At 47.2% G+C, this 15244-nt stretch overlaps 1 long non-coding RNA gene across 1 annotated transcript in view; it reads right to left on the bottom strand.

The window, feature by feature from the left end:
- LOC141051808 (uncharacterized) overlaps positions 1-13713 on the bottom strand; it is a 31330-nt gene extending 17617 nt beyond the window's left edge. The window contains exons 1-2 of the long non-coding RNA XR_012220698.1: positions 13578-13713; positions 2395-2472 (exon numbers count right to left, since the gene is read on the bottom strand). This is a non-coding gene — a long non-coding RNA (uncharacterized lncRNA). The remainder of the gene's footprint in view (positions 1-2394; positions 2473-13577) is intronic.
- Positions 13714-15244: the final 1531 nt, after the last annotated feature.

Raw genomic sequence — 15244 nt, 5'->3', positions numbered from 1 at the left:
TATGATGGGAGCAAGGCGTTAGCGGCTCACTACTCCACCGGTGTCTGTTGCTGGATATTAAGGATCCGATCAACCTCGGGGACTGGGCCCCGGCCTTTGCGCTCTGGACTGGAAGGGTTATCTATCTTTCTTCAACCCGCTTCCCACCGTCCTTCTATTCTCCTTCGTTCCGATCTGTTCTTTCTTCTGGAAGGTTAGGTTATCAGTCTTGTCAGTCTCCTTCTCTTCCTTTCCCATGCCAGCAGCCCAGATCACTGGGACCTGCTGCAGCACATCCTTCAAACATCCATCTTCTCTCTCTAACCGACTACTACTCACTAAATGCAATCCTCACTCTTCCCACTCTTTTGTATCATTTTACTCCACCCGCCTCCCAGCACATCTCGTGTTACGAAGCAGGGTTCCACGAGGGGTGCTCTGCTACCCCCAGCCTGAAGCTGCTAGGTGGCCCCACTGAACTATCCTGTGTGTGGGATGCAGGTGTGGAGCGTGGTCAGGATTTCCCACCTTACCTGGATGGTGGAGTACCACACCTTAGGAGAAGGTGCAGTACCTCTGTGGCGACTGAAGCCTCAGGGGCGCCACACGTGGGCTTCCTCCCACACTACAAAATACATACTGATAAGGAATCTAAATTGTGAGCCCCAATAGGGACAGTGATGATAATGTATGTAAAGCGCTGTGGAAATAATGGAGCTATATAAGAGAGTAAAGCAAAAATATACATATATAATAGTGATGAGCCAATGTGCTCAGATAAGGTGTTATCCAAGCCTGCTTGGGTGCTAACCAAATGATTACAGCGTGATCGAAAAATATATTTGAGTCCCGGCGGCTGCTTGTCTCATGGCTGTTCGACAGCCGCAACACATGCAGAGATTGCCTGTTTGTTATCAGCTAAAAAAAAAATCTAAAAATGAAGTCCCATGTGTCACAAAAACACAAAAAAAGAAGCAAACTTTTTTTAACCCCTTACTGCCATCGGACAGTACAGTACGTCCGATGGCAGTATCACCCTCTTTGATGTGTGCTCCGGCAGTAAGCCCACCTCAAAGCCGGGACATGTCAGCTGTTTTGAACAGCTGACATGTGCCCACAATAGCCGTGGGCGGAATCGCGATCCTCCTGTGGCTATTAACTAGGTAAATACCACTGTCAAACTCTGACAGCAGCATTTAACAAGCGCTTCCGGCTATCAAGCCGGAAATACGCTCACAGGTGACGGGTGACCCTCGCCACATGATCGCGGGTGTGTCGGCATGACAGCCAGAGGTTTCCCTGAGACCTCTATGGTTGCTGATGCCGGATTGCTATGAGCAGCACCCGGTGGTTGGCGCTCATAGCAAGTCTGTAATTCTGTTGCATAGAAGCAATCTGAGCATCACCTCTATGTAGCAGAGCCGATCGGGCTATAGCAGCTTCTAGCCTCCAATGGAGGCTATTGAAGCATGCCAAAAGTAAAAGAAAAATAGTTTTAAAAATATAAAAAATAAAAAAACATAAAAGTTCAAATCACCCCCCTTTCGCCCCATTCAAAATAAAACAATAAAAAAAAAATCAAACCTACTCATATTTGGTATCGCCGCGTTCAGAATCGCCCAATGTATCAATAAAAAATAGGATTATCCTGATCGCTAAATGGCGTAGCGGGAAAAAAAATCAAAATGCCAGAATTACGTTTTTTAGTCGCCACGAAATTGCATTAAAATGTAATAACAGGTGACCAAAAGATTGTATCTGCACCAAAATGGTATCATTAAAAACATCAGCTCGTCATTCAAAAAATAAGCCCTCACCCAACCCAAGATCATGAAAAATTAGAGACGCTACGGGTCTCGGAAAATGGCGCAATTCTTTTTTTTTTTTTAGCAAACTTTGGAATTTTTTTTCACCACGTAGATAAAGAACCTAGACATGTTTGGTGTCTATAAACTCGTAATGATCTGGAGAATCCCAGTGGCAGGTTAGTTTTAGCATTTAATGAACCTAGCAAAAAAGCCAAACAAAAAACAAGTGTGGGATTGCACTTTTTTTGCAATTTCACCGCACTAGGAACTTTTTTCCCATTTTCTAGTACACGACATGGTAAAACCAATGGTGTCGTCAAAAGTACAACTTTTCCTGCAAAGCATAAGCCCTCACATGACCATATTGACGGAAAAATAAAAAAAGTTATGGCTCTGGGAAGAAGGGGTGAAAAACAAAAACGCAAATCCGAAAAAAGCTCCGGTCATGAGGAGGTTAATATCTGAACATGAAAAATTACAGTGGCATTACAAGCGCATGCACGATAAAATCTGAAAATGTGCCTGGTCATGGAGAGGGGTAAATAGCACAGTCATGACCTTGTTAAAAGAACCAGGGAGGATTGACAGTTGTACCTGGGAGCTATACCTTATAGTTTGTAGTGTTAGCAGGCACTCTTGTGGTCCAGTAGAGGATTGCAGATTGTTCCATTCTTCACTCCATTGCCTGAGTATAATGTAAGCAGAATGAGTAAATATTAGTGAATCTGACATGTAATGATCCATGTCATAAAGCACAAGGAAATTGGCATTTACAGAATAATTGCTACGCCCCAGTCTCTAAAATGCATTGCTTATCATCTATTTAGATTCTTTGCTATCCAATAATTTACAAATACAGAAGACCTTAACCTTAAAGGATTTTTTCCATGAAAAAAAGTTGATTTATATCAACAGATCTTGGAATAATAATAACTTCCACAACTGAATGCGTTTAAATAAAATGTTCCTCTGCTGAGATAATCTTAAAAATGTGCCCCTGCTGTGTACTGTGTAATGGCTGTGTCTGTGCAGGAACATGGTCTTATCATACCTCAGCTCCTGAGCAGGGAGAAGCAAAAGAGTACACAGACAGGACAGCACAGGATCGCAGCGGGGAGCAAAAGATTATATAGACATTACAGCACGGGATCGCAGGGGGGAGCAAAAGAGTATACAGGCATTACAGCATGGGATTGCAGGAGGAGCAAAAGATTATACAGGCATTACAGCACGGGAAGCAAAAGAGTAAACAGACATTACAGCACGGGATTGCAGGGGGGAGCAAAAGAGTATACAGACATTACAGCACGGGATTGCAGGGGGGAGCAAAAGAGTATACAGGCATTACAGCACGGGATCGCAGGGGGGAGCAAAAGAGTATACAGACATTACAGCACGGGATCGCAGGGGGGAGCAAAAGAGTATACAGGCATTACAGCACGGGATTGCAGGGGGGAGCAAAAGAGTATACAGACATTACAGCACAGGATCTCAGGGGGGAGCAAAAGAGTATACAAACATTACAGCACGGGATCGCAGGGGGAGTAAAAGTGTATACAGAGGGGACAGCATGGGAACACGGGGGGAGCAAAAGAGTATACAGGCATTACAGCACAGGATCACAGGGGGGAGCAAAAGAGTATACAGACATTACAGCACGGGATCGCAGGGGGAACAAAAGAGTATACAGGCATTACAGTACAGGATCACAGGGGGGAGCAAAAGAGTATACAGGCATTACCGCACAGGATCGCAGGGGGAACAAAAGAGTATACAGACATTACTGCACGGGATCACAGGGGAGCAAAAGAGTATACAGACAGGACAGTATGGGATCACAGCTAAATTTTTCTTTGAAGTAAAACATTGTTTGAAAACAGACAGGGAATTGTTTTACCTCAGAAGAATGAATCAACTGTGATCCCATGCTGTCCTGTCTGTATACTCTTTTGCTTGCCCTCCTGCCCAGGAGATGTGTTATGATCAGACCATGTTCCTGTACGGTCAGACACGACCATTACACAGCAGGGACACTTTTATAAGATTCAATTGTGGAAATTATGAATATTACAAGAACTATTGATTAAAATCAACTTTTGTTGGTGGGAAAAAACCTTTTAAAGGGTTTGCTGACCTTTGGCAACCATATTTTTTTTCTTACTTAAAAGCATGCAATCAGGGCTAAAATTTTTCGGAATAGGTTTCCTTAAATGTAGGAAAATATAGGCAAGTAGTTTATGTAAATTCATTCTAGGGAGTGGGTGGTCTCAATAAATGCTGTCAGGGAGGTTATTGCACAAGTTTCTCTATGTTTGCCACATCCTCTTGAATTTAGAGTCCTCAAATGGAAGATTTCTTCTATCCAAGCAGAAGCCAGGAGTCAAAGGCTGAGCGGTGGAGGTTGAAGAAGCCCAGAACACTTGCAATATAGATTTCACATTTTTACATTTTGAGTGAAAAAATTGGAAGTAGGCAAGATGTTTAAAAACAGAATTTGGGTAACAATTGCCACCTTAACTTTTTATATTATATGTGAAAGTTTTTTGATGTGGGATTAGTGTGCTTTTATACTTGTGCACTCCCACCATATGAGTGTTCTCTCTGTCAGGATTCTTTGGTGCTGCTGTTTAGAGGGAGAGCTCATGTGATTGTGCGATTTGCATGGTCCAGCCACACTCCAACTATATGTGTCCAACCTTACTTCATTCCATGTATTGAGTAAGTCCCCGCACAAAACAGACTATTTTGAGGCTGTATCCTGCGTCAAGATGGATATTTCCAAGGAGAGTTTCTTGTTTAAACTGGATTTGGATATCAAATTGGTTCTTGCCTTATGAGCAAGAAAGGGAAAGAGAAAGAAGGAGAAGAAGACGGCGTCAGCGCTTTTGGCAACATCCCATTCTTGAAGTCCGGGAGAGCCTTGGAGCCTACCACTCCTTATTCAGTGAGCTCCGTGAAAACCCGGACAAATATTTTGATTACACGAGGATGTCTCAAGAAAACTTCCAGGAATTGGTGGGTCGTGTACAAGAAACCATCAGCAGACAGGACACCCAACTCCGTAGAGCTGAGGAACGTCTGCTGGTGACACTAAGGTACGTAATACTTAAAAATAAACGCACGCCCATCATAATTAGTATTGTTCTGCAATGTCCCTCTTTTGGGGGGGCAAAACCCCTTGGCGTTAATATTATTATTCATTAAAAACTTTCTTTCTCTGTTTGGCAGATTCCTGGCTACCGGAGAGAGCCTATAATCACTCCATTTCCAGTTCCGGATAGGCCTTTCCACCCTTTCTGGGATTGTTGCGGACACTTGCCGGGCTTTGTGGGATGTGCTTCATCATTAATTTATCCCCCTACCCAACACGGAAATCTGGCTGGCAAAAGCTGAAAAATTCTGGGAAACTTGTAATTTCCCCAAGTGTGTGGGAGCAGTGGATGGGAAACATAATAGGATAACAAAACCGGCTCGAAGTGGATCCGAGTACTTTAACTATAAAAAATGCTTCTCTATAGTGCTCATGGCCATAGTAGCTGCAGACTGTAGTTTCATTGCTGTCGACATTGGTTCTATTGGCCGTGGAAATGACTAGTCCCAAACCTTTAAAAACTCGGACATGGGCTAACGCTTGTATACCAATACTTTTAATTTCCCCCTCCCACGACCTCTTCACAACACTCAAGGCCCGCCAATGCCATTTGTTGTGGTTGGTGATGAGGCTTTTCAGATGTGTGGAAACCTACTCAAGCCATACTACAGTCGGGACTTGAACCTGTTACGGTTCTGCAGCACAGGACTAGGGTAGGAGGGGGGAAAACTGACCCTGCACTGCGACTAGGCTGATACCCTACGATGAATAGACCCACCGACGACTTCATGTGGATTAACACTGTTGTCCAGCAAGGAATGGGAGACAGGTGCAGGTTAATAAAGGGTGATACAATCACCTGACCAAAAACAAACCCAGCACCAGGGGGAAAAGACCAGCAGCCAGAACACTACAAGAAAATGGCGGATAGTCACAAACTGAACAGATTCTAACAGTTCCTCCCCTTTAACCAGGATCCCCCAGATCCTCTAGGCCGAGCCTTATTCGTAAATCTCCTGTGAAAAGCCTTAATTAATCTTGAGGCTGAGACATCCACAGCTTTTACCCAGGAATTGTCCTCGGGACTGAAACCCTTCCAGGACATGAGATACTGTAAGCCGCCTCTGTGCCACCTGGAATCAAGAATGCGTGAAATCTGAAACTCACAGTCCTCATTAATTGGAGAAGCAGATGGCATAGCCACCTTATCAGGCATGTCAACTTCCTTTAGCAAAGATACATGAAAAACTGAATTAATTTTCCAGGACGAAGGAATGTCCAATCTGACCGCTGCCGAGGTGACAATCTGAACCAGGGATCTTTAAACGCAGATTCTTAGAGGACAACCAAACCATGTCCCCAACAACAAACCTAGCCTGCCTTCTTTTCTTGTCAAAATATTTCTTAGACCTCCTATTAGCCTGATTCAGATTATGGCGCACACTGGTCCAAACCCTTTCCAAATTTCCAGAAAAACTTTCCTCCTCAGGCACTGCTGCCCTAATCCTAGAGAAAAGACTGAAAGATGGATGCTTCCCAGTACAACAAAAAAAAAAGGAGAGCATCCAGCCAAAGAAGACGTATGATTATTGAGAGCAAATTCAGCTAATGGTAGATATTCCGACCACATCTCCTGATTGTCTGCTACAAAACATCTCAAAAACTGCTCAACGTCCTGATTCTTCCTCTCGGTCTGTCCATTGGACTCCGGATGATAACCCAACGAAAATGAGAAATGAACCTTAAGTCTGTCACAAAAGGCACGCCAAAAATCGAGCCACAAACTGTGGTCCCCTATCGGAGACAATGTCCGTGGGGACACCATGGAGTCTGACAATCTCTTTCACAAATGCCCTGGCAAGTGTCTTAATGCAGGGTAATTTATTGAACTGGACCAGATGACACATCTTACTAAACCGGTCTACCACAACCCAGATGACAGAAAAACCCTCAGAGACCGGCAGGTCGGTGATAAAATCCATTGCAAGATGCGTCCATGGGGAACCAGGAACCTCTAATGGGCACAGCAACCCTGCCGCTGGAGCATGAGATGCTTTAGACCTAGCACACATGGTACACTGATGCACCCACTTGACGATTTCTCTCAGCCACCCCGGCCACCAGAAATTCCGACCAAACGACTTTCTAGTTTCGGCAATCCTTGGATGACCCACCAAAGAAGACTCATGACATTCCATAAACAAAGCTCTCCTCAAGGTTTTAGGCACAAATATAATTTGCCATACAGAGTGATGGTTGTTGCTGCATCCTGGGCTTTAAGAATGCTATTTTTCAACTCAGAACCTAAAGCTGCCACTACCACTCCTTTCTGCAGAATAGATTTCTCCTTTTCAGTATTAACCTCTGAGGAGAAACTTCGAGACAAAGCATCAGCTTTAACATTCCTTGTCCTAGGGATATATGTCCAGAGAAATGGAACAGGGCAAAAAACATTGCCCACCTAGCTTGATGAGCATTCAAACGTTTAGCAGCATCCAGATAGATCAAATTCTTATGATCAGTAAAGACTTGTATAGGATGTCTAGCGGCCTCTAAAAGATGCTCAAATGCACGCTTAATAGCCAGCAATTATCGGTTCCCAACATCGTAGTTGAGCTCCGCCTCTGAAAATTTCTTAGAAAAGTGTGGCGCCCCTGAGGGTTCAGTCGCCACAGAGGTACTGCACCTCCTCCTGAGGTGTGGTACCCCACCATCCAGGTAGGGTGGAGACACCTGACCACGCTCCAACACCTGCATCCCACACAACATAGTAGTGTAGCAAAGCACCCTTTGGTGGCTCCCTGCTTGGAACACGAAGCGTGCTGGGAGGCGGGTGGAGTTTAGTTTTGCACCCAAAAAGAGCGGGAAGAGTGTAGGATTGTAGTCAGTTTTGTCTCAGGAGTCTGACGAGGTCAGTCTGTGAGAGGAGATCCCCGGAGTGGGATGGATGGAAGGAAGTGCTGCAGCCGACCTCAGTGACCTGGGTCCGCTGGCACAGGAAAGGAACATTGATAGGAAGCCTGACTCTCCATAAGAAGGAAAAGATTAGTACGGAACGTAAGGAGAAGAAGAGGACTAGGGATTAGGGTTAGAGGACAACCCTTCCCAAGTTCTAAGCACAAGGCCGGGGTCCGGTCCCCGAGGTTGTATGGATACTAATGGTCCTGTAGCAGACACCGGAGGAATAGAAGTTGTCACCACTTTATTCCTACACAAGACTTGGGGGCACAACAGCAACGTGAATGAGCCGGGACTAGGTAGTAAGGAGTCCCCGAAGCAGGCTATAGCTGTCTGCCGTACAAGTAGAGTTCATAGGAACATCTGACAGGAGGAACTCCAGTGTAACTCAGTACTGTGAGTACTTCACTAAAGGCGCTAAGAGGGAGACGTTCAGAAAAGGCACATATGTTGGTGTAGTGTTGAAAAGGAGTACTTCATCTTGCCTGGAAGTTGACTGAGCTCCTGACCCGGAGGACACGGCACGGATGCGGGCTCTTGTGCCACAAAAGACTGCGTAAAGCTTTGGAACTACATGCCCTTGTGTCCTCCGCTTATTACTGCATCAACCTGCCAGCCACTGCTACATCCCCTGCGCCTGACACTACACCATCTACGTGTTACGTCACCTACTCTGCCCTGGGACTACAGCCCTGCCTGTGGAGGGCTATAACATCATCGCTGCACCACACCATCAATCCCAGAGGATCTGTCTGCAGCGTTGGCTTAACATCTTCATTGCCGAACACCACAGGTGGCGTCACGACTCATTCATTCACAAACTCTAATCATCATAAGCACACTGAACATTCCCCTTTTACAATGGGCGCCCAGGGCCACGGGCCGGGTCCCAGCTACCGTGACATCTCCCATTGAAGCTCATCGGGCCCGGTACCGAGTACCCCGCCAGCCCTGGGAGGGCGACCTAACTGAACGCACAGGGATGTACCCCATCCTCTCCCTCCTGTGACAGAACAGCCCCCACACCTACTGATGAGGCATCCACCTCTACCAGAAAGGGCTTAGTCTCATCTGTCTGGAACAACACAGGAGCAGAGCTAAACTTCTCCTTGGGATGCTCAAAGGCCTTAACAGCCTCAGTGGACCATTGGATAGTATTATCACCCTTCTTAGTCAGATCAGTAGGGGGTTTGGCGATAACAGAAAAATCTGTAGTAATTAGCAAACCCCAAGAATCTCTGAATTGACCACTGACCGGGTCACCGGCGCTGTGACAACTCCCATTGAAACCCACGGGCCCGGTACCGAGTACCCCACGGCCCTGGCGGGAGACCCAGTAGCCCTCATAAAGAAGGGTGCAAACCCCAAGTTGTGGTCGGAACCTGTCTCCAAGGACTTCTCTTCTATTAAGTCCCATTTCGCTAGTGCTCCCATTCTACATTGCCCCGATGTGGATAAACCCTTCATTCTGGAGGTGGATGCCACTTCCTTCGGTGCTGGAGCGGTCCTGTTCCAGAAGGACTCGCAAGGTCGGAAGCACCCATGCTTCTTCTTCTCCACGACCTTCACACCGACGGAGAGGAATTATTCCATCGGGGACAGGGAGTAGCTAGTAATGAAGTTGGCCTTCTCGGAGTGGAGACACCTCCTGGAAGGGGCTCGCCACCCTTTCCAGGTGTTCACCGACCGCAAGAACTTGGTTTATCTACCAACAGCCCAGAGGTTAAATTCTCGCCAGGCCAGATGGTCCTTGTTCTTCTCTCAGTTCCACTTCACCCTGCATTTTCTCTCCGGGGATAAGAACGTCTGGGCCGATGCTCTCTCCCGCTCCATGGTGTCACCCGAGGAGGAGGAGCCTCGGCTGATAGTCCCATCTGAAAGCCTGAGGACCATGGCACTTGTCGCCCTTGAGTCTGTACCCCGGGCAAGATTTTTGTCCTTGCCCGTCTGCAACCTGAGGTCCTCTCTTGGGCTCATTCGTCCAGGGTGGGTGGCCACTTCGGGATGAAGCGGAAAACTGAGCTCCTGGCGACATCGTACTGGTGGCCGCATATGGCCCGGGACGTCGGAGACTACATTCGGGCGTGCGTCTCCTGGCAAAAAAAAAAAAAAACACATTTGAAAGGTAGACTCACCAAACCCTGACTAATGCACTAGTGGGTCGCTCTCCAGGACTGTGGGGTACCCTGTACCGGGCCAGTCTCTCAAGGGGAAATGTCACAGCAGCAGTGACCCAGTCCGTGGCCCTGGGCGCCCATGTAAAAGGGGTTAAGTGATGGAATAAAGTTTATGAGTGAATGATTCATGACGCCACCTGTGGTGATCGGCAATGAAGATATTAAGCCAACGCTTCAGACAGATCCTCTGGGACAGATGGTGTGGTGCAGCAATGATGTTGTGGCCCTCCACAGGTAGGGCAGTAGTCCCAGGGCAGTGTAGATAAAGAGATAGGGGAAAGACGTAGATGGTGCAGTGTCAGGTACAGAGATGTAGCAGTGCTGAGAGTGTTGGCGCAGGAAGAAGGCAAGGACACAACAGGGTGCAGTTTCTTTACCTTTACTTTGCTTGGCAAATGCAGTCCAGGGTCCAGATAACAGATGGCACAGGAGCTGGCTAGCCTGGAAGCAATTTAGGAATCTCTCTAAGCAGATGGGTTGTGTAGTCTCCGTCCTAGCGCTTGTGGTGAAGTACTCACAGTACTGAGTTACACTGGAGTTCCTCCTGCTTATTCTCTTTAGAACTCCCTCGTATGGCAGACAGCTGTAGCCTTCCTCTTCTGGCTCACACGTTGCTGTTGTGCCTCTGAGTCTTAGGTGGGAATAGAGCATTTACAGCTTCCTATTCCTCCGGTTTCTATTGCAGGACCATCAGTGTCCGTATAGCCTTGGAGACCGGGCTCCAGATCATGCGCTAGAGCTGGGAATGAGCCTGAACTCCCTGCTCAATCTCCCAGCTCTTCTCCACATCCACACACGTTGCCCTCCTCACACGAACTCCTCCAATTTTCCCTCCTGGCCCCCAGAGAGTAGCTCCTCCCCCAGTTTTGGTTCAGAGTTCCCTCTGCTGACCTGGAAAGGAAACGGTGTTGTGTGTTGTGATTAACTGCTAGAGAGATCCTTTATTGCATCCAAGCATGACATCACACTCCCTAGGAGGAAGGCAATGCCACTGTGGCGACCATACTCCTGGGGGCGCCACACTAGCAGGATGCAGCAGACCTCCATTGATAAAGGAGCATCATTAATAGGCTGTTCAGACACTTTGCACCACACTTATCTGTGTGACTGATGTCCTATGCAAGCCCTATTTGTGTGCATTTTTTCCACTAGGCAGCCAGACCCTTTTGGGTTACTGGCTGTTTTCATCAGTGGTTTGTACCTGTGCTGCCCCAGCCTTTATCAATGGAGGTCTGCTGCATCCTGCTAGTGCATTAGTCAGGGTTTGGTGAGTCTACCTTTCAAATGTGTTTTTTTTAATTTTTGGGAATTTTTTCCTATGTGCGCTGTCCAAGTCCAGGGGCAGCACGGTTATCTGGGTTATCACGGACCATTTCTCCAAAATGGTGCATCTGGTGCCTCTTGTGAGGTTACCATCTGCACGGGGTCTGGCAGCGCTGTTTATTAAACATGTCTTTCGCCTTCATGGTATGCCGGATAAGGTAGTCAGTGACCGGGGTCCCCAGTTTGCATCTCGGTTCTGGAGAGAACTCTGTAGTCTCCTCAGCATTGAGCTGAATCTCTCCACGGTCTATCATCCCGAGATGAACGGGTTGGCAGAGAGGGCCAACCAGACCCTGGTCACATAGCTAGGACACTTTGTCTCGGCAAGGCAGGATGTCTGGGCACCTCTGCTACCATGGGCGGAGTTTGCGTTGAACAACGCTGTGGCCGATTCCACCTGTCAGACCCCATTTCTCCTCAACTATGGCCAGCATCCTCGCCCCCCTGTTCCCATGCCTGTGTCTTCCACCGATTCTAGGGTGGCAGACTGGGTGGTGGATGCACGTGACATTTGGGACTGCACCCAGGATGCCATCCGGGCCTCCAAGGAGAGAATGAGGGCCTCCGCCGATGCACACTGGCACCCAGCTCCGACCTTCTCCCCTGGCGACTTAGTGTGGCTCTCCGCCCGTAACATCAGGCTGCGGGTAGAGTCCACTAAGTTCGCACCTCACTACATTGGTCCTTTCAAGGTCCTGGAACAGGTCAACCCTGTAGTCTACAGGCTGGCCCTTCCCCCACGCTTGGGTTTCACTGATACTGTACCTTCCACGTTTCCCTCCTTAAGCCCGTTCACATGTCACGGTTCTCCGAGTCATCCGCCGGGACATCAAGCTTGTCCTCGGATGAGTTTGAGGTGAATGCCATTGTGGGCTGCAAGGTGGTACGTGGAAAAAAGTATTATCTAGTGGATTGGAGGGGTCATGGCCCAGAGGATCGGACCTGGGGGCCAGTGGAGAACAGTGCAGAACATCCGTGCTCCACTACTCATTGCGGCCTTTGAGCGTAGCGAGGCTCGGGGGGGTAATGTTAGGCATCAAGTTTCCCCTACTGCACAGGGGGAATCTCAAGCCATGTCCTCTGCGGTCTCCCTTTCCTCTGCAGCCGCAGAGATTCCAGCTCAGCAGAGGCGTCGGTCCAGGCGTCTTGCCCAGGCTAATGCTAGGCGTCTTATTGCTCCTTCAGGCTCTGCTGTAACACCATGCTTGAGTCAGCAGCAAGCAGATGCTCTAGGGACTAAGTCCTGTATTTTGCCTACTGAGCATGCCCGTGGGCTGCCTTCCATTCATCGCCTTCTTTAATTTGCAGCAAATTATATGCCCCACGGAAATCAATCTTAGAGAACCACTTGGCTCCAACTAATTGGTTAAACAAATCCGGAATAAGCGGCAAGGGGTAAGGATTGCGCACAGTGATCTTGTTAATCTCCCTGAAATCCAAACACAGCCTAAGACCCCTATCTTTCTTTATAACAAAAAATAAACCCACAGCCACAGGGGACTTGGAGGGTCTTATATAACCTGCAGCAAGACTAGTCTGCAGGTATTCCTTTGGGAATCGTCAGATTAAATAAACGACTCTTAGGGAGAATAGCACCTGGGACAAACTCAATAGCGCAATCATAATCTCTATGCGGTGGTAGCGCTTGGTAGCGCTTGTGACTCAACTTCAATACTTTCCAGAATTCCTGAATGGCTTCAGGTAGCTCATTTTTCACCACAGCAGCGATGTGTACATCACAACATTTCCCATAACACCCCTGACCCCAGGATCTTATAGTATTTGACGACCAGTCCAGTACAAGATTGTGCACTTTTAACTAAGGTAACCCCAGAACCACTGGAAAAGGCAAGTTATCAAGTACAAACAAATCTAAAGATTCCTCGTGCTCCATATTCACAGTGAGTGGAAATCCGGTGACCTTTCGGGAAACGCACCCATGCTCTAGCGGAGTGTTGTCAATCGCCACTACAGGAAAAGGGAATGATAAAGATACAGACTCAATCTTATACTGTACTTGTCTAGAAATTGTTGATCGATCAAATTCAGTGTAGACCCACAGTTCACCATCACTTGAAAATCCATAGTATGACCATGACAGATAGAACTGCCAGAAAAAAAAACTCCTGCGGACCGTAAAAAATGCAATACGAACGGGAGAGTTACTCTGACCCCCTTTTTTTTTTTTCTTTTCCTGATTTATGCGACCTTCACATTGCTTGATAAAATGGCCAGTCTTACCACAATAAACGCATAGCCCCTCAGAGAACCTTCTCGCCCTTTCCTGGGAACGAGAGGACATCGCGCCAAGTTGCATCGGTTCCCCATAGTCCACGGTTTCTCTTGAGGGACAAGATCCAGCAGAATTGAAACCTTCTCCTCATTCTGCCTGTCTCTCAATATTCTATCCACCCTGATGGCTAACTGCATTGCAGCCTCAAGTGTAGCAGGTGCAGGGTATACAATGAGTAAATATTTAACCCTGTCATTCAAACCTGCTAAAAACTGACTTTTGAATGCTGGATCAGCGACACGATCTGGATTATCATATATTAACCCCATAGCAGAAAAAAAACGCTTCTACTGACAAACAAGTGTCATCTGGATGCAATGAAAATGCCCAAACTTGCGGCTCCCTTCGCAATAAGGACATAATAATCCCCACACTCTGTAATTCAGCTCCTGAAGACCTGGGTCTAAGCCGAAAATAAAGTAAACATGCACGATTCTTTTTTCATTTAAAAGTGCCGTTTACCAGAAAAACATTCAGGCAAGCTGGCAACTTCCAACGTTAACCGTTGCATGTGTTGATCAAGATCCTGAACGCTGTTCATATTGCAGAAATCCAGGAGGGGTTTTGTTTTTTTTTTTGTTTTTTTTTAACTTTCTCGGGCTGGACAAACTGTTACAGTTCTGCAGCACAGGACTAGGGTAGGAGGGGGGAAAACTGACCCTGCACTGCGACTAGGCTGATACCCTACGATAGAGTTGGCAACCCATTCCTTGTGACTAGACCAACCGACGATCCTAGGTTAATCTCAAGCAAAGACCTATGGATAGGGAGAAGGGGGTCCCTGAAAGAGGACTGCGTACAAAAACGGGTCACATCCTAATAGAAAACAAAGAGAAGGCTGCAGAAACAAACTGGAAACAGAAACTAAGACTAGCAGAACCAGAGGTCCCAGAACTGCACTAATTAAACACACAGAAAGCAAAGCAAGGCTCCAAGCCAGACTTCATACGGATTAACACTGTTATCCAGAAAGGAATGGGAGACAGGTGCAGGTTAATAAAGGGTGATACAATCACCTGACCAAAAACAAACCCAGCACCAGGGGAAAAAGGCCAGCAGCCAGAACACTAGAAGAAAATGGCAGATAGTCACAAACTGAACAGATTCTAACAGAACCACACAAAAAGGATTTTTAATTACCGACTGACCAGGGCCCGCAGAACTGTTGAGTGTGCCTTTGGTATTCTTGTCTCAAAATGGCGCATTCTAGGGACAGCAATTAATCTTTAAATTCAGTCGATGAGGTGGTCAAGGGGTGTGTGTTTGACGTCCGTCTGCAAGTCTGGGCTGCAGTAAGACAGCACTCCGAGCAACCCCGATACCCTTTACCCCTATACAGGGATCTGGATTTACAGCAGAGCCCAGGAGGCGCTGTCTGAATATTAGCAGCGGCCAGAGCAGGACGGTCGCCAGAGAGGGGTTAAAAACGGACCAAAAGCGAAGTCAGGTATCCGAATCTTAACCAGGCGGGCAGGAAAAGTACAAAAGCGGCAGGCAATAGCGAAGTCAAATTCAGGCCGAAGTCAGAATCATAAACCACCAGGACGGCAGAGGTACAGAATCGTTAGGCAGTAGCAGAGTCAGAAATCCAGGCAAAGGTCAGAATCAACTATAG

Source organism: Dendrobates tinctorius, unplaced genomic scaffold (assembly GCF_039654945.1).
Source record: "Dendrobates tinctorius isolate UK_male_01 unplaced genomic scaffold, ASM3965494v1 ptg000158l, whole genome shotgun sequence".
NCBI lineage: Eukaryota > Metazoa > Chordata > Amphibia > Anura > Dendrobatidae > Dendrobates > Dendrobates tinctorius.
This window is presented reverse-complemented; position numbering and strand designations above follow the sequence as displayed.